This window comes from Bicyclus anynana, chromosome 14, assembly GCF_947172395.1.
Source record: "Bicyclus anynana chromosome 14, ilBicAnyn1.1, whole genome shotgun sequence".
NCBI lineage: Eukaryota > Metazoa > Arthropoda > Insecta > Lepidoptera > Nymphalidae > Bicyclus > Bicyclus anynana.
In genome coordinates, this window is record NC_069096.1 from 15,237,668 (window position 1) to 15,258,803 (window position 21,136).

General features: G+C 34.7%; 1 protein-coding gene across 1 annotated transcript in view; it reads right to left on the reverse strand.

The window, feature by feature from the left end:
• Positions 1-20,582, reverse strand: part of LOC112045027 (RING finger protein nhl-1) — a 127,632-nt gene extending 107,050 nt beyond the window's left edge. Inside the window, exon 1 of the mRNA XM_052885653.1 lies at positions 20,522-20,582. The gene's annotated coding sequence lies outside the window, so the exon portion shown is untranslated. The remainder of the gene's footprint in view (positions 1-20,521) is intronic.
• Positions 20,583-21,136: the final 554 nt, after the last annotated feature.

The following is a 21,136-nucleotide window of genomic DNA, read 5'->3' on the forward strand; positions in this document are numbered from 1 at the left end:
CTATAGCTCAACGGTTAAAAGGCCGAACACACCGAGAGGTCATGTGTTTGAATATTGGAATAAAGATATTATGATGTTTACTATTTTTCTTTTAATTGAAATTTTATAAAGAATGCTCTTTAAGGAATAAAAAAATTGCTTATAAAAAACCCAGTGTTGTTGGTCCAGTGATTAGCTTTATCAACGGATCATAATGTCTAGGTTCGAGTCTCAGATCAGGCTATCAAATATTAAGATTTTATTTCTACTAAGATTTTTGTTCGATCACACATTCGATCGGTAACCATAAATACTTTTAACTAACGGAGATACGAGAATAATGGGCAGTCTTTTGTTTATGGATGAATTTATGTTGTAGTATTCGTATTTATGATAACATAAACACTGCCCACCTGAAATAATATAAAAACACCTACTGCCTACTGTTGTTGCCTTTATTCTTAATACTCGCGACCTACAAAAAAAAAGTCTTTGTGGACACGTGATGAGCATTAAGCTTTGTGAAAAGTGTGAAAAGTTCAAAATACAAAATATACATACCTTTTTAGGTAGGTAGTAGGTAACTTTATCATTTATACAAGTGTCTTCGTCATTAAAATCATATTGGCCGTTTAAGAGATTAGCCCAGATTGCCCAACAGGCAAAAATTAAAAAAAAAAACTTGATCGTGTTAATATCACTATCACTTTTGTATACAAAAAAATCACAATTAGGGACGATTATTGATATTATTTTATTTTTCACCATTATTGGTTCAGAAGTAGCAGTAATAAAATTTCGCAAGTTAGCGGAAAGAATGTATAGAACGATAAAACTGTACCGGTCGGGGCTGCCTCTTATCGTTCCCCAATAACTTAAGTTTTACGATACACAAGGTTTTAGTGTTACGACGGGATCAAAGGAAGAGCGGCGAATATCCATTTTCATGTGCGCCTGTAAGCACTGCCGTGTTCTAAGAGGTGCAATCTTCGTTGGGATTTGATTCAAGCATATATCGGTACTTGAAAAATCAAAAATACGTTCAAAAATTTGTTTTAATGAATGTTTGAATTATAACTAGAAACATAAGTCTTTCCGGTATAAAAAGTCGCCTATATTCATGCCAAATCTCAGCCAAATTTCATAGTTTTTGCAAAAATTCATCATTTACACGATGCCAAACAAGCTTTTTTAAAATTTTGTTTGTATGTCTGTCTTTCTGTTTGTCCGGGCTAATATTTCTACTTTTGGAAGATAGAGGAGGTTATGGTATACTTTTTATCCCGAAAAGAACACATGGTTCCTGTGGGACTTGTGAAAAAGAGAATTTTACGCGTTCGAAGTCGCGGACATCCACTAGTTTTATAAAAATAATATTTCTAAATAAATATATTCGTAGAAACAAACATAAAAGTTTCTTAGAATACAAAACCAGAGACGGTATGTATAGTTTTATTAAAATATTAACATTGTAAACATGAAACTAGGATATCTAAAATAATAAAATCGTAATTTTACGCCATAATGTATGTATACAAAATTCTAATGTACGAGTATATGAAGAAAATATCATAAACATAAAGTACTACAATTCCATAAGCACAGTAGATATAATAAGCATAAGTAAGTAAAATACATATTAATAATAAATTAAAATTAAGAACTAACAATAAGTAATTTAAATTGTGACGGCCGCGTGGCGCAGTGGGTTGTGACCCTGCTTTCTGCATCCACGGCCGTAGGTTCGATTCCCACAACTGGAAAATATTTGTGTGATGAGCATGGGTGTTTTCCAGTGTCTGTGTGTATTTTAAGTATTTATGTGTAGTATATAGTTGTATATTAATATTATAATATCAACTATCTTAGCACCCATAACACAAGCTACTCTATATGCTACTTTAATATGATTTTAATGAGAAGAAGATAGTGATGTGTATTGTATAAGTATATTTATTTATAAAAAAAAAAATATATGATAAATAGCAGCGTTTTACCTGAAATAAAACGCATATTAAAATACTTATCTCACTGGAAGCTTTATATTGAGAGTAGCATTTCCGTTTCCGTCGATTTCATACCAGTTTTCGTACTTTTATTGACGTCACGTCTGGCTATGTGGCGCCACCTGGCGGTGTCGGGCTCGGGAAGTTTCGTAAATCGCTGAGCGCGACTTTAGCTCATTGGCTCAATATATCACCAGGCAGGAATTACTTAAAGCTTCCAGTGAGGTAAGTATTTTAATATGCGTTTTATTTCAGGTAAAACGCTGCTATTAAAATATTGACCGTAACTGGAAGCTTTATATTGAGAGCCTGTTTGTTTTCGCCTGGTGACGCCACATTATGGTATTATTTCGCCAATGTGATTATTAAAATAAAACTTTTTATAACAATATTATCTCTAATTCGATTAGGCTTTATTTAGAGAACAAGCTAGTAACGAAGTTTGACTTACTGTGTCTGTGCATAATACAATATTCCATTTTGTTGGAATGTAGCAAAAATACATGTCTACGGTACAATGGTAGCCAGTAATAAGTATCTATTGTCTGTGGATATTATTTATTCAAACTGTCAACTCTTTGACATTCAAGTGTCATAATATGTCATCAGCCATTTACTATATTTTACAAATATTAATAAATAAAACAGTTAGCAGTGCTTAACGTGTTTTCGTTCATCTCGCGACTCTCTCAACACATTCAAAAATAATCAATGAACTAAAAACATACCATACATTTTTTGGATTGGAGTTCAATACTTTTAATTTTAGGGATTTCATCATATAATTGATATTTCACACTAAATTATTTAGGAAAAACACTGCTGACCGATATAGTCGTTATGAAGATTTCTTACGTGACGTCTTTACTCATTCTGCTATAACCATATGCGAGGCGGTTTTTAAAAAAAAAAAAAAAATTATTACTAATATTAATTCTTGCTGCATTTAGTCGTAGTGGATAGTTATTTTATTTAATAATGAAATAGACTTATTATTTCCTAAAGAAAAATTATGATAGTGATTATTTTATTTACAAATAATTTCCAGCCAGAGTAAATACTTCTATCGGTTTTTGAGCCAAATTGCGGCCAAAATTAAATAAAATCATCAGATTTTATACTATGTTATCCCTTTCAGAGTGTACCTACAAAGATATAACTATTGAAAATATAACTTACTAAGAAGTTACTAACATTCCAAACTGGTGGCATGGAATTTTTAGGCTTTCTTAACAATTTGGCATGAATTTAAGGATATGCTTTACAAAGTTATTGATCTCTTAAGTAGGTTACTTGAAGATTCAAGAAACTTAAACTGAGTCAGTTCTTAGACATTAGGTCATATAATGTACTAAAACTTTTACTTTTAGACAAACACTACACAAGCCGATTTTTAAGTTTTGACAGGAAATTAAAAATAATTTCAGGTTTTCCCATATTTCTTGAAGACTACCTCTAACAGTTTTGTAACTGCTAAGTCCGTTGTCGTGATTATAATAAATTTGTCTTCATTCTATAGAATTATCGGTACTGCTAGCACTCGGAATCTGAGATCCAAATGACATAAGACTTACTCTTATCAAGGCTATTAAATATATTCCTGTCAACCGATTCTGATGATTCTCTGAGAATCAGTGTAAGTGGTGGCGATACCATAAAGCAAGTGGGAAATTCCCTATACACACTGTACACATCGTATAAAACAACTTGAGCGTAAGTTACATCTCGGGATACGTACAAGTAATCATGGATTACGTGTACCTTATTTAATAAGTCAGATCAGAATAGATCAGTCACCGACATACCCTATTTCACAATCACTTTTTCTATGCTACAGTAATGAAAGCGCCAAGTATGGAAGATGGCGATGTTGTATAACAAGTGATTTGCATGCTTGTTGTTCCTGCCGCGTATACTATTGTGTACTGTTGTGAACTTAGTGATAGTCTAATTAAAGTTATTAGACATAAAGATCTTGCAATTTTAACTGTTATATTCTATATTTAAACTCATCTCTCTTTTCCTCCGTAATATGTAACGGCAGTCATTTTGTCCTATTGAATGTTGCTTAGGAGGTGAGTTTGATTCTAGGGGCATATACGAGTAGTATGACATACATTTCCTTTTTATTGGAATGCAGTACCTATTCCTCTCGTGACCATGAATACCTCAGAGGGTGAATGTTTAGTAACGCTGCCCAAGCGTGGTCAAAGGCATCTGCTACTAACAAAAACACTGGCTGAGGGTGTCAGTGAAGTAAGGTCATTCATTCATTCAATGGTAACGGGCAAGTTTTCGATATAGTCTACATCTACGCTTCGTATTATTTTCTTAGTAAATGATAAGATTGTCGATTCTTAATTCTACATATCTCTTACAAAACATGCTGCGAATTCGATAGCATTGAGAAAGTATTTGAGAAAGAGACATGCATAGTTCAAATGACAAGGAAGTAATGTCCAACAATTCCCTGTATACAAAACGTAGGAAGCACCTTTGGGATTTTATTACATACACATGCAAGTAGGCTTGTGTCTATTCTTCAAACTGAGTTTTTGATGCTGTGCGTATTTAGCAAGTGGAAATGAGGTTAAATATTGGTTCGGCTTCAGTATTAACAACAGAGCATGGTGCTTTTATGATCCTTTGTATTTCATTAAGTAGACAATTGTTGATATTTCTTCCAAAACAGGAGTGTGGAACGATGTTCCATATAGATTAAGAAAAACACGAGGTTATTCGAGAGAACGGTAGGAGATAACCTCAGATTAACCTCTGTACGTTTCTGGTGCCACCATTTTCTCTAACTGAAAAAGGTGGTGAAAAAGGTGGCTAAAAAGACCGCTTGAAATGAAGTCCATCTGAAAATACTTTAGGTTTTCTGGATGCATTAAACTTTAAAGCATACATAATACCCTTGATGGGCCTCGAGCCCCTGAAAAAGGATTCATTTAGAATCCTTTGTTTTAATAGAATTTTTCATGTTACCGCTTATGCGTTTTTCTACATTTGCTAGGTGACGGAGGGTATCATAATATGTTTTACCTTTTCGTTTGTTTCTAAGTTTTATGAAACCTGGAGTATGGTTATAAATTTTGCAAATAATAAACTGTATACATCCAGTAATACCTTTAGAAAACTTTGATGTATTCGGAAAAATAAGTTTCCTGCCTTTAACCTCTATACCAAAATGTACATGATGTTTTAATCTGACGCTTTCGTTCATCAGATTTTTACGCCATTGTTACAAAGTAATTAATTCACCCATTGGTTACAAATCTAGTTGGCCTATTCACTATTTTGGTCTTTATTATCAACCTATATCAATTGGACAAATGTCATTTACCTACTGTGGGATATTCACGAGTAAGCAATAAATGACATTTTTACATAGAAACTCAATTTTGTATATGTCAACTAGCAAACGTAAAAGATAGTGAGTCAGCCTGCAAGGGCTTTAGGACATTAGTCTCTTGTACATTGCTGATAAACACCCCGCGAGAGTGGATTATAATGATCATACAGGCAAGGCTGCGCAAGCGTTCCAAGCGATGGAATCTTAACATTTTTCATGCATTACCCTCGCGAGGGGTGGCGATCACACACACGACATCGACACGGGTATTTGAATAATTTATATAGATAGATAAGATATTCGTATCCATACATCGTTGATAAACACCCTGCGAGGGTGGATTGTATTGATCATGCAAGCAAGGCTGTGCATGAACGTGTGCGCATTACAGATATGTATATTCCGTGTTGTATGTTCCACGCGATGGAACATTACTCTTCATGCATACGCCCGCGACGGTGGCGATCAAGGACACCGGTATTTGAATAATTTATATAAAGAGATAAACACCCCGCGAGGGTGGGTTGTAATTATCATGCAAGCATGGCTGTGCATGAGCGTTTGCGCATTGTATGTATATTCCGTGTTGTGTATTCTACGTGATGAAATTTCAACACTTTTCGTGCCTTGCCCTTGCGAGGGGCGGCGATCCTCAGTATTTGACTGGAAATACGTCTAGGAATGTTAACACTTTCTATAACCTCGTCCCCATGAGGGGCGGTAATCTATTAGTCCGGTATTTGACTGTGCAAATACGTCTAGGAATATTTAAACTTTCTATACCTTACTCAGTAAGTTGGTTTTGCAAATACGTCCAGGAACGTTAAAAAACTGTGTATACCTTGCCCCCGCGAGGGGCGGTAATCTATTAGACCTATATTTGACTGCAAATGTGTCCAGCGACGTTAACAGTGTCTACGCCTTGCCCCTGCGTGGGGTGGCGATTTATAAGGCCAGTAATTTACATCCAATCAAAATTCCTGTGCTAAATTCTGGCGGGATTTGTGAACCTTTTTTCAATGCCGGTTTGAATTGAAGTAACAATATGTTTGAGTAACTTCCAAAAACTCTTTGTCTAACTTGTCTTCGAGCATTCGTAATTTACGTACTCCTTTGAAACGAAAGCCACTGGCCACGCGTTCGTTTTGTAGTATATATGTTAGACAACAGTCTATTGCTAGAACGTTCACTTTGGTTTCTGAGTTCACATTTTTAGGAAGCCCGCTGGGCCCCGCCACTTTTAATACTATTTTAACTGTTGAAAAATCACTACAAAGAAAATATTATTATATACATGCAAGTACGAAAACATTTGCAAAAAAGCAAGACTTTCAAACACATGAAGTAGTGATCCGAACGGAAAAACCGTTAAAATAATGATCACGTACTATTTTCAAATGAAATTTGAAATTTTACATTTACATTTTACATAATTTTACGTTAATTACATTAACGTTGTATGTAACAACGTAATAATTACAACGTAATAAAATATAAAGTACTCACAGCGAATTCACTTCACTTATTACACTTTATCTTGCAATGTCGGGTACCAACTGATTGCAAGATGTTGCTTCGACGGTAAACAAAACGCCAATGAGCTAAAGTCGCGCTCAGCGATTTACGAAACTTCCCGAGCCCGACACCGCCAGGTGGCGCCACATAGCCAGACGTGACGTCAATAAAAGTACGAAAACTGGTATGAAATCGACGGAAACGGAAATGCTACTCTCAATATAAAGCTTCCAGTTACGGTCAATATTTTAATAAAATAATTTTAAGAAATACACACCATCTAATTGTTCACCCAGAGTAAGGTACCTAATACGCTAGCGCTATTAGCCCTCTGGATAGCAAGGCTTAACCTTTGGACCAAATAAGCGCCAGCTCTTGGGTCACCTGACGCATGGATCAGACGTACTCATAGCATTGAAAACATTTTTGGTATCTGTTATAATAAAACATATTAATAATATAAATTGGGTTTAAAGTAAAGTATAATAATAATCAAAACAAACAATAAATCTTAATTTCTTAAGAGTAAAATCTTTTCCTGCCCACAAAAAAGGACTTGTATAAATATGTTATCATGAATCATAAACAACAAAACCTCCAGAGACAAGCTCGTATTCATACAAGCGACAATAACTTGGGACAAAAGTACATGGTTTTTCCTCATAACAATTCCTCTCATAAACCTGAGAGGACTTACACCGAATGTTATCGTTAAATAAATCTTCATTTTCCGCTCATCTTTGTAAATAAAATATTATCGTTTTTAACTTTTCATCAGAGCGTAGCAAATGTGCTCGGATCTTTCGAAAAAGATATTTGAACAGTTCGGAAAACCCAGTTTTCCATAAATTTACGCTATCTTTGCAATGTTTTGAGATAAACCCAAAAATATTTTTGAACTAGACCAGAAATGTTTATTTTAACAATTTTGTTTTTGTATTATATACTTGAACTAGAGTTCAAGTTTATATTTTTACGATACAAGTGGTAGCGATTTCAACCTCGTTAATTGAAAATATTCTAAATGTATGTTAAATAACCCAGTCTATTTACCAGTAAAAGTTATGTTAAAATCGCTTAAGCTCATCCAGAAATCCGCGCAGACACACATTTTTTTTTAAAAAGTTTCATTTTATTTTGGTATAGTAACTTACACTTGATGAAACAATTCTTTTGTAATCAAAGGCACTTCAATTTTATTTAGGTATACATTGATGATGTATGTTCCAAATTCAAAAAAATTCAAAATTCAAAATTCATTTATTTCAAGTAGGCTCAGTTTACAAGCACTTTTGACACGTCAGTTGACTATTTGTAAAGATTCTACCACCGGTTCGGAAGGCAGGTTCTGCTGAGAAGATACCGGCAAGAAACTCAACAGTTGCTCTTTTGAAAAAAGTCATACAGTATTACAATTTACATTTGATAACAATTAAATTACAATTTCTTATAGTTTTATTTCCTGTGTGAAGGTGGAAGCTGATCCAATGGCCTCCAAGCACCTTTGTCGTTAAGGAACTCATCAATAGTGTAGTAACCTCGACTAAGTAAATGTTTTTTAACACATTGCTTAAAGTTGTGCATTGGCAAGTCCATCACAGTCTTGGGGATCTTGTTATAGAAGAGTACACCCAAACCCACAAAAGATTTTTTAACTCTTTGGAGACGATATGCAGAAATAACTAACGTATGCCCGTGTCTAGTAAGACGTGGGTTTAGATCTCCTTTTCGTTTGTACAAATTAATATTTTGTCTTACATAAACTATACTGTTATATATATACTGACAGGCTACTGTTAAAATGCCTATTTCTTTAAACTTTTGACGAAGGGACTCGCGTGATTTTAGTTGATATATTGCTCGAATTGCTCTTTTTTGAAGTACAAATATAGAATGTATATCAGCAGCCTTGCCCCACAACAAAATACCGTAAGACATTACGCTGTGAAAGTACGCAAAATAAACAAGTCTAGCTGTATCAACATCAGTAAACTGTCTTATTTTTCTCACTGCAAAAGCAGCTGAGCTGAGTTTACCTGACAGTTTTTCTATATGAGCACCCCACTGAAGTTTAGAATCCAAGGTCACTCCCAGGAAAACTGTGGAATTCTCTATTTCTAGTGTTTCACCATTGATCATTATAGACTTATCTAATTTTATAACATTTGGTAATGAAAACTCAATACATTTAGTTTTCTTTGCATTTAAAAGTAAGTTGTTAACAGTGAACCAATGCGACACATGCGATATGGCACGGTTTACATCGTCGGAATTATCTTTACTTCTGTCACTCTTAAAAATTAGGGATGTGTCGTCAGCAAACAGTACTATCTCACAGATGCCGCTAACATGGTGTGGTAAATCGTTTATGTACACTAGGAATAGAAAAGGACCCAGAATTGAACCCTGTGGGACGCCCATTGTGTTAGAAAAACCGCGAGACTTTGAATCATTTATGCATACCTTTTGTGTTCTATCACTAAGATAAGAGGCGATGAGATCAAGTGCAACACTTTTTATGCCATAGTGGCTTAACTTAAGTAAAAGAATGTTATGGTCAACACAATCGAATGCTTTGGACAAATCACAAAATACACCAATAGCATTCTTAGCATTTTCCCATGCATCATATATATGTTTTAAAAGTTTAGCACCTGCATCAGTTGTACTGCGACCTTTAGTAAAACCATACTGTTCAGGGTGAAATAAATTATTTAAATTAAAATGACTTAAAAGTTGATTTAAAATGATTTTTTCAAAAACCTTACTAAGTGTTGGCAGTATTGTAATTGGTCTATAATTATTAACATCAGTTTTGTCACCTGATTTAAAAAGTGGTAACAGTTTGCCATGTTTCATTAGGTTCGGAAAGATACCCAAATCCACGCATTCATTAAAAATAATAGCTAAGTGGGGAGCAATTACATCAATTATATTAGATATTACTTTCACTGACATGCCCCACAGATCTCCGGTTCTTTTTAATTTTAACAAATTGAAAGATTTTTTAATGTCTGATACAGTTATGTGGTGAAATTCAAAAAGAACGTTGCACTCTTTAACATTGCCTCTTAATAGTCTCTGGGCTTCCGTAGCAGACGAATCTAGTGAATCAGTTAACAAGATAGGAACATTCTGGAAAAAATCTTCAAAGGCATTAACAACCTCGATATCAGTGTTTACCTTTTTGTCATTGACAATTAATTCAAAACTGATATCCCGCGGTTTGATTTTTCCTGATTCTCTATTAATTATATTCCAGGTGGTTTGTATCTTGTTCTCAGACTCAATTATTTTCTGTTTGATGTGTAACGATTTCGCAAGAATACAAACACGTTTGAAAATTTTTGAGTAACTTTTGACATAATCTAAATAAGTTCGCGTTTGAGTATATTGTTTTTGCTCGTACAACTCGTACAGTTTGTCTCTACTTTTGTAAATGCCTACAGTAGCCCATTCGCTAAACTTTAATTTTTGGCTAGCATTAATGCGTTTAAAGTTAAAAATTTTACTAAACTCTCTGTCTATTGTCTTGAAAAGTGTACCAAAGAGCATGTCTGGATGATTATTTTCAAATGCAAGACTTGGAATTTTAGAAATAATTGTGTTTTTGAATCGCTTTAATTTACTTTACTAATGTTTCAACAATAACGATCAACAATTTCAAAGTAAATTTACAATGAATAATAATTATAAGACAATGTACTAAATTAAAATAAATTAATAGAAAATAGTCCATTACAACATTGAGACAGCTCAACCCACTAAAGCCGGTTAAATAATACATTATAATTATTATTCATTGTAAATTTACAATGAATAATAATTATAACACAATGTACTGAATTAATAGAAAATAGTACATTACAACATTGAGACAGCTCAACCCACTAAAGCCGGTTAAATAATACATTGTTCAACACAATAAAAATCTTCAAAGATGGCAAATCCCCGGGCTTCCACCGCAAAATACGCCCGGCAAGCACTTGCAAATAACATTGTTCCTCTTTGATATTATTTTCGGGAATATCGCTTCGCAAATGAGATAAGGTCCTTGGGAGGCGCGGGGAAGGATTATTTTATTATCCTTATGAAATTTCCAGAGGCCTCTGAATTTGTGGCGAATTGCACGGACCCTTTGTTTCCGCGGTGGTAATATGAGAAGTTTTATTCATCTTCAGAATTCGGTTCGACAAATTAATGGGTTTTTGGAAAAATGTTTACGATGCTTTCATGAAAATAAAGGTTTTCAGAAGAATAATAACATTGGTAGAATGGTATTATTGTGTATTTGTTTACTTTTCTTCAAATATCTCTACAAGTCTGTATGAATGGTTAGGTACTTTTATTTTAGCACCAATATTTCATAGCCCGACCCTAACTTCCAACCCCCGTAATCCAAAGCCTAATAGGCTAACGATTGAATTAAAGAGACAGTTCTTATACTTTAGCTATAATAAAATCATTAAGATGCTAAGTAGTTCCCGTGCCCGTGAGAATTCGGGGATAAAATGTAGCAAGACACTCACAAGTAGCGTGGTTTTCTAGTGGTAACAGAATGTTCCAAATCGGTTCAGCAGATCCAGAGATATTAGTATAAATAAATAGTTTTAGAGTTCTTTTCATGTACGAAGTCCCTGAACTAAAATACAAGTAAGTTACTAACAATACAAGTAACTAAACTAAACTACAAGTAAGAACTGAACTAAAATACAAGTAAGTTACTAACAATACAAGTAAGACCGCCATTACATTATGACAATGAGCGCCATTAAGACATTAGCGCCGCGTCTGGGGGACTCATTTTATGAAAAGGACTTTACAGTAAGTGCGGATTAACTAGACAGGTGGCTCGTATGATGTTTGTACTTACTGTGTTTGGTAGTCAGGTGTCAAGTTAATGCTCACAGGTTATAGTTGCAGAGCTTTTTATAACACAGCTCGTCCTGGGAACTAATATCTATCGCCATGCTTAATTTTGCCGTCAAAGAACATGGCTGTGGTCCGTTCTGATTTTTTTAAGCAATATTTGCCATATCTTTTAAATATGACCAATATTACGCCCCCCCCCCTCCCCCAACTAGTCGGAAACGACTGTGATAGGAGTGGGTACGTCAATAGACCAACGGGCAGGGATCGAACCACCACCTCTCGGTGATGAGCCCTGCCTCTTTACCGTTTTGTTATTTAGGCTGTAACGAGGAAATGGTTGGGCATGGATGCCGTTGTAACAGAGACATAAGGCTTAAAATTGAACCCTCAGATTGATAGAAACGGGGCGGCACTTGTAGGACGTATTCCTGCAAAATGATGCTGTTTTTAGCCGAAGGTTTTCCACTTGCTTAGGGTAGCTGGTAATTGTCCAGAGTTGTCAACAACATGCTCAACAGCGATGGAGGATGGTCTCACGTTGCTTCCTTTTGTGAGACCGTTCTCGGCTAAATGGAGGCATCGGAACAGAGAGAGCAGGCGCATTACGCTGGCCCGCTCCGCAGAAGGACTGGTGATAGAAGGCACCTCCTCCCACCCTTGTAGACACCACTGAGTGCAAAGATGAGCGCGTAGGGATGTGAAAGTGCCTGTTTTTTTTTTCTTTTTTATTCTTTACAAGCTAGCCCTTGACTATCTCGTCGTCATCAACCCATATTCGGCTCACTGCTGAGCTCGAGTCTCCTCTCAGAATGAGAGGGGTTAGGCCAATAGTCCACCACGCTGGCCCAATGCGAATTGGCAGACTTCACACACGCAGAGAATTAAGATAATTCTCTGGTATGCAGGTTTCCTCACGATGTTTTCCTTCACCGATTGAGACACGTGATATTTAATTTCTTAAAATGCACACAACTGAAAAGTTGGAGGTGCATGCCCCGGACCGGATTCGAACCCACACCCTCCGGAATCTGAGGCAGAGGTCATATCCACTGGGCTATCACGGCTTCACTATCTCGTCACGGCTTGACTATCTCACCTGAAGGTAAATGATGATGCAATCTAAGATGTAAGCGGGTTAACTTGTCAGGAGGAGGATGAAAATCCGCACCCCTTTTAATTTCCACATATCTTACCGGAACGCTAAATCGCTTGTCGGTAAGGTGGTAACTAGCCATGGCCAAAGCCTCCCACCAGCCATAACGTGTTTTTTGTGATCCTTTCGCATCCCAATAGGACGCAGGTAGCTCCGTTGGGTTTTAGGGGACAACTGACAATGGATAGACCAATACTTGAACCATAAATTGTAACAATTAGTACGTGTATAATTTATGCAATACAACTTTACCAAACCATTTTGAAAATATTTTATTGTTTGTTCACTCACCACTTTTAAACAGATTACCAAAAAAAATCCCATTATACACAAAAAACATGAACGTCCATCTGAGTTTTTTAAATGTGTTTTTAACATAAAAACTCCAAAAAAAAAGTAAAGTTTAATCCGTTTGCTATGTAAAGCCAAATCCGTAAAAACAAATGTAAATTCAAACCAATCAACTACGATAAGAAAGAGCCATTCAAATCGGCTAAAAAGCGAATTATTGGGAAAACGAAGTGGCCCACTAATATCTCTTATCTGGAAACAGAAGTTTAAGTGCTGGATTCATAAAAACGGGCTATAAACCTTCCAATTGCTTTATCATCGGGGAGGGCCTTTAATCTGGGGGAAGGGTCTATAATGTTTTACGTGCTGGCCTGGGGAATTTTGTTGCTGCGAAAAATTTCCCATTGCGAAAGGCGAAAGTCTTTTGCAATTGAAATGAATGTGTACCCAGCATGCTATAGGCAGCAATGACAGACAGAGCGATATGTATCTCGTTCAGCGGATATAATATTAAGTGTCGCCGCACACGAGCCACGCGCGCCACATAAGTAGTTGAAGCGCGTGACAGCCACTTGTTGCCGGTGGTCGACACTTGTGGTCAGTATCATAATCGTGCAGGTGGCGTGTTGCGGCGTTTTGTGTCGCCGTTTAATGGCCGGTGCGGGCCACAAGAAGCGATCAGCGACGATTGTAGAGTATGGCGGCCACCAGCGTCAATCGTATGCGACGAGTTCATATAAAATGTATGAAAACTACAGGAAATATGTCGGTAGCGGAGTTTTGTGGCTGTGACCAGTGGCCCGTGTGCGGGAGCCCTAAGCTCTTATAGATTGTAAGTAATATCTGGATGACCAAATTTGGCTTTGTGGATTTTTTGTAGATTGTGGTTTGGCCTGTTTTAAAGGCCAGACCCTGAAATAGGCCGTTACAACAGGTTAATGATGACAATGATGATGTGCCAAAGGTTTGTTTATAATAACATTTTTTTAACAGGTTAATGGCCTTATGGAATAAATAATGTAACATGAAGCTTGTATTTAATTGTTTAACAGTATTATATTTATTATGATTAAAATGTAGACTCCAGTATAGTTCATGTTGGAAGTTTGCTTACAAATAGAATCACGTGTTAATCTTTCAGCTGAAGAAAATTCGACAAAAGATTTAGCAAAACATGTTGCCGTAACTACAAAGTTACTTTTGGCAAAAGATTTTTTTACCTCCTTATTTGTTAATTTAATTTTAAAGTTGTAATAGCTTAGTACAGTCGAGTACAATATAATATTATTATGATTATTTGATTTAAGAATATAAACTGTCGTAGGTTTTTTTAATAACACCAAAATAGAAAACCTGCCCCCTAGCCAAGTGACACGTCGATTCTCTTTCTACGATCGCTAACGCTTCGAAAACTTGAAAATGTATGGGACTGACAGATCTTGATCACGAGACCTGTCGATATCAAATGTCATTCCCATACATGTTTCTAATTTTCAAAGCGTTAGCGATCGTAGAAAGAGAATCGACATGCCACTTGGCTAGAGGGGCTGCTATTACACATGCGTATGTTCGTCTATACCCGACTAGTATCGAACCCCTAAGGCGCTGTTAAATACGAGGTTGTTTTTCACGGATCGCCGCGTAAACCAAAGTAAAAAAACCGTTATGCTTGCGCCCCTTTTCATGCAATAAAAACACTAAATCTATATTAATATTATAATGAGGTAAAGTTTGCGGTATTACAGTGGGAAGTCTCTGGATCTACAGAACCGATTTTGATAATAATTTTAACACTTGAAAGCCACGTTATTTGTGAGTATCATAGGCAACATTATCCTCGTATTCTCACGGAAACGTGAACTACATATGTGAAACTGCGGGCTTTCTGCTAGTTAAACATAAAATATATTGCACGAAATGTGTACCTTTACTTTATATCTAGAAGTTTGCGAAGTTTTTCGTCTACCTGTTGTTACGTATACTCGTAATAAGTATGTTTGGACAGAAATACATTCCATATTTGTCCACACACTTGTGGTCTGTGTACGGGAAAATAGATTTGCGGAATTGAAAGTTGAGTGCTCAGGCGTATACGTGTATAACTTAAGAGATTTGTACTCTTTTATGACATACTTTGCAAAGTAATAAAAGAATCTCAGATATATATATATATTTTTAATATAAATCAGATGTGCTGCGGTTTTACTCGTATCGGTCCTGATAGTTTAAGCACGTGTTAGTGAGGATTAATGAAAATAACTAACTTAAGGGTGAGTGTGAATATACCTAAATATTGCAATGCGGAACTTCCTGGATCAAATTCAGAACATTCTTATGTAGGCCGGCCAAAGTACCTATTCTATGACCAGTTTAAATTGCATATGATTTGTACGATGAAATAACAAAGCACTCGAAGCTTTTTCGATTATATTGAATGTACCTACAGACATATTTTGATGCTCAATGTTTTTTTTAATGTATATTTGATGTCGACTGTACACAGGACGTTGCAGTAGAGTCACTCGTGCTTTGAATCGCGTAGTTCGTTACAGTCATTGAAAACAGCAGCCTGCCAATTGTGCACTACCACGTGTACTAATTTTTCCTTATATATAAATTTGAAAAATAAAAAAGAAACGAAACAAAGCTGAAGTTACCTTCATCGGATGTTCAGCCATTTATAACGACAAAGGTGGCACGTAACCTAAAAGACCTTAACAGCCTAGTTATCGCTAACTTCTATTACTTTTAAATGAAAAGAGCCACGAATGAAAATAACAGGGAAGAAAATGTTCAAAAACATGTACATTTTCTTCCGAATCAAATGACATTGATTCGGAAGAAAATGTACATGTTTTTGAAAATTAAGTTCTGCTCGCAAGAGTTATAATTTACTAAAAATATCTAAATTATTAACACCATTATTAAAAACTACATTTTTAAAACCATTAAAACTGTCAGATATATCCTTCCTTTAGTCTTCCTAAAAGAATACGGTCGAAAACGCGGACTATATCCCATTGTACAATTCATCAATATTTATGCTATCAATTAATGTAAAAATTACGATATTAAAAAAATAATCAGGAACATACTTAATATCGACAGATAATAACAATCACGATTTTTTTTGTTATACATTACTATCACGACATAACCAACATTTTTTCAAGTAAAAACTATCACAAAATCCAACAACGCAGTTCTTCATAATACGAAGACACATACACTAACCACTAGGCTTATGGCTCTAGCTATTACATTTAAACTACGATGTAAGTTAGTCAGTTAGTAAAATAATATTATGTCAATAACAAACATGGATTCAAAGAGAAACTCGCTTTGATACAAAACGAGCCAAGTTTCAGTTACTACAAGTTGGTAGATAATTAACTTCAAAACTTCAGCAAAGTTGATTCATTGCCCCGTATACTGTTAACTTACTATTATTTAACTAGTAAATAAATCATTCTTCTTTGTAGCTTGTAAATGCACTTTAGAAAGTCCATAAAAATTTTAAATTGTAAGTTGGGAATTTAAAACATGAAAGTTTAAGTTTTAATCTTTGGGCTGAGGATCAGGATATTTATTTATAACCACACTGCTCGTATTTTGTTAATGTTATATTCTTGGGGAGTTGGGCAAAACTATGAACCATGAAAACCGTGGTGATGGAGAGTTTTGCTTTCAGGCCAATACCAAGGCTTTGTTGCATCCGATAGCAAGTATGCTCCGAGAAAATAGGCTTAAGTAAGGTTTAGTGTAACGTAACGTCATGAAAAAGTTAAAATATAGAGTCTATATTTTAACTTTTTAAAACCAAAACGCCGTCTGCCATGATGGTTTATATTATAGACCATCATGGCCGACGGCGTTTTGGCTCATATTGTCATAAAATGTATTTCAAATTTTAATTTTTTATGTATTTGACAAAAAAATATAATAACTTTTATTCTATCTAGTAAAACGTTAGTGAACAATGTAAGACCCTTTTAAAAAAAGTTTCAACTATCCTATTCAAACGCATCGTAAAAGAAATACGTAAAGGTGCTCCCAGTATTATTACACAACCTGTAGACATTGTTAAAGTTGAAAAGTTTTATTTCGCAAAATCCCATAAAGGAAAACCATAAGAAGCACTTTCCGGACAACAAGAGTCCACGATAAAATGTCATAAAGTGGAAAACCATTTCCCGTTTTGAAATTGTTACACAAAAACACCAAACAACTTAAACGATATTAAATGAGAAAGTTTTCCACGAAACAATCCCACTGCGAGTTTTATAATTTCACTGTTTATTAATAATACAGATATGAGTTGATTTTTTGGACATGTAAATTTCAGCGTGCGCTACACCCTCAGACGAATTATATAGGGACCTGCCTCGCTAGACGTTACATTTTTGTCATAGTAGTCCATCAATGATCTAACGGATTTATAAAAACTGTTTAGAATCGATGTTTCAATGTTGTAATCGTTTTCGTCGTATAAATAGCTTCCTTAAAATGCTGGTTTATGTAATTGAATAGAATGGAAAATGTTTAACAACTTCTAGTTTACTAAGAGATAAAGTTACGTATCATTTGTAAGTATTTCTAACTTACACGTAATTATAACAAATTTGTAATAAAAACAATGCTTATAAAGAATAGATTCTTCAGCCAGAACTGCAAAACATCGATCATGTAATCGAATATTCTGTGTAACGAGTCTAAGCGATGTGTTTGTAATATTTACACGTGCGTTTCAATCTAGTAGAACGTTAATAAATAAATTAGGACCATTTAAAAAAGTGCTATTGAAGCAACAAACGGATCTGATGGTAAGTTTCCATTTATCACTTACCATCGCCTGCCCTTGCGAATTAAAGGAGATGGTCCAAAATTGTATGGAGCCCAGGATCAGTCATTGTACCCTGGCGGAAATAAAAGAAAATATAACTGTTTTTGATAACAAATCTACGAATTTACTATAATTCTTTCGAAATAATATTTATTCATTCTCTCCCAATAAATGCAACACTATTTTGGGTAATAATAGCGGATTGATGACAGTAGTCGATTTGACGTTTACTGTCAATTGTCATATCATAGTTGCTCTATGGGCGCCATCTTGATATAACTCAAAACTTGGGTTTTAATTTTATTTATTTCTTTTTATTTAATAAGATTTATTCACTTATTTAGATTTTAATAAAATCCTTGTATTTTTTAAATTTTAATGATACGGTGTACAAGAGTGGACATGAAATGGACCATCTCCTATATTGTAAGGACACAAAATAACTTTATCGGTGTTGAAAATTTTGAATGTGTGTGTAAACACACACATTCACTCGTCCCCCTCAAGAAATGAGAGACAATTATGTTGGTGCGATGAAACTCCAAATATAAATACTCCATGACTACACCAGACAATTTTTAGGACTCAAAACATTTTTCACACGGCCACATTAAAATAAATTGTTAATAACCCAATTTTTATTAATATGAATGAAAAATACAAAGATATTTTTAAATATTTTTAAAGTTCACCTTTGAAGTTAAGACTTAAGTTAAGTCTTAATTTATAATTTATTGATGCATGTAAAGTACATGTAAACAAAATTGTACTGTAAAATTATTCTACGTTGGGGTTTAAAATCGATCGGAAAACTATTAATAGCCTATTATTGTTGTTTTCAAAAAAAAAATATAAGGTTTTTTAAATCGTGTCAGTCATAATTTACTACCAGTGTCTAAATGTTTACCCAACTCACAAACTACTCCGTGACCCAACTGTAGGATAGTAAAACTGTATTTCACACGAACAAGGAAAATCGAAACTTTATTCTAACTTCGAAACGAAACTTCAGGGTTTTTATTTACCTTCAAGTAGCTGGCAACATTAAATATTAAAGAATTTTCGGGAAGCAATTTGGACACAGAATAAACTTACCTTAATCCACAACGAAAGACTTTAAGTAAGCACAGCGGACCTTTTAAGCTTATGTAATACTAGTCAACGCCGGCGAATTCACGCACTTCCAGGTAAAATTGGATTTTTAAAGTCATTAATAAGGTAATCGACTCACATAAAATTTAATTTAAACAGTATTAAATTCGTATAGTACATGGACTATGGGTCCTAAATATATTAAGTATATCAATTAATAAAAATTAAGGATTTCATAGAAAACTTGATTTAAAAAATACGTATTAATTTTTCTTCTTCTCATCTGTAGACCATTTTGTGACGTCACGATGTTACTCGATCTCACTGAAGGAATAAACATCAAACTAATTATTAACTAATAATTTTGTCCAACACTCCCTTTGGTTAAGGTTAAATTTTAACGTGACGTCATGAAACAGTTAAAATATAGACCATCATAGCCGACAGCCTTTTGGCTCGTATTGTAAAAAAATGGGTTTGTATTCACGTCTCAGAAGAATAAGATATATTTTTATCAATCTGGTAGAAAGAACAATTAAGATCATTTGAAAAAGTGTCAACTAGCTTATTGACGTAATAGACAGATGTGTGTGGATTTTCATCCTCCTCCTAACAAGTTAGCCAGCTTCCATTTTGAGATTGTAATCAAGGGCCAGTTTATAAAATAACTCTTTTCCGTGTAAAATTTTGTTGGTGGTCAAAGTAAATAAATAAATAATGCATAGCAAGAAGTTTAATGGCTTTGTCATAATATAAATCTACGACCTCTCGTATTTCAAACCGACAATTAACTGGTGATCTATTGAACCGACTATTTCAAACTGTCGTTATAGACGTATAAATTAGTATAGAAGCGTCCCATTTGGTTAGCACCTCGCGTCATACAGTCGACAGGCAATAAATAGCGGAAGACCCAGGTGCCAGGTCTAAATGCGACATGAGTCATTGCTCACGTGTGAATACATACGAGACTGTATTAGGTAATGTATGGCTATGTATTATGTATTAGTGAGGAATGCATACCACTACGATGGTTGGCGTATGTAGCATTACTCATAATTGTTTCTCAAAATATCTTGGACTAGATATATCGTATCGTCTTTGCGTTTTTCTATCGCTTACATTACAATTGAGGGAATGGGTCACCTGATGTAAAGTGATTATCACGGCTTTGATCTACTACTGTAAGTATTTGCTACTGACCTTTTAATTAGTTTATCTGCGCCTTCGTTATTAACAGCTTATTTGAATAATATGGGACCAAACCTAACCTCGAACCTACGCCTTTGGTGATTTGGTTTGGTGATACGGCTATCACGGCTTCAATATAAGTAAAGACTACATATTACATAATAAATACCTACTATGAAAATGTAGGTATGTAATTTTATTTCATAATAACAAAAAGATCATACCTTCAAACTTAAGAAGAGCTTCATTTTTCTATCACTCACACATATCACTTAGAGGCAGCGCAACTGAAAATAAACAAAAACATACATAAAGACTAACATAGAATTTTTTTGGATGTCGGTTAAAAATACATCAAAAATGAGTAAATAGGTACTTTTGAATTATTTTACAGAAGCAGACGTTACTTTGCGATTCATGATTTATTTTGCTATTATCCGTGAAAACCCGGGTAATCTTTTCTTGTTTTTTTTCTTTCTTAATTCATGTTTCTAGAGGTGTAACTTGAGGTAATGTATAATTTTAAACTATCGTTGACAGTAAAATAAAAATGAAAAAATAATTTAAAAAAAGTCCTTCCTTTTGTAAATAAAAATCATTATTTTATCTCTTGTGAATAAAATACAGGCATTGTTACTCTCTTTCCTAGCTCCTACAACTAAATACACAATGCCAAAAATAACAACGCAAAGGTCATAAGAACATCTATAAATTTTCATAATTATCCTCGCATAAATCACAAACAATACACCCGATTTTCCGAGGTTGTTTCCTCGCAGGAAATACGCTGCGGAAGCGAATGTGATTTCCTTAACTTTCACGCGAGAAGCTTCGAAAAC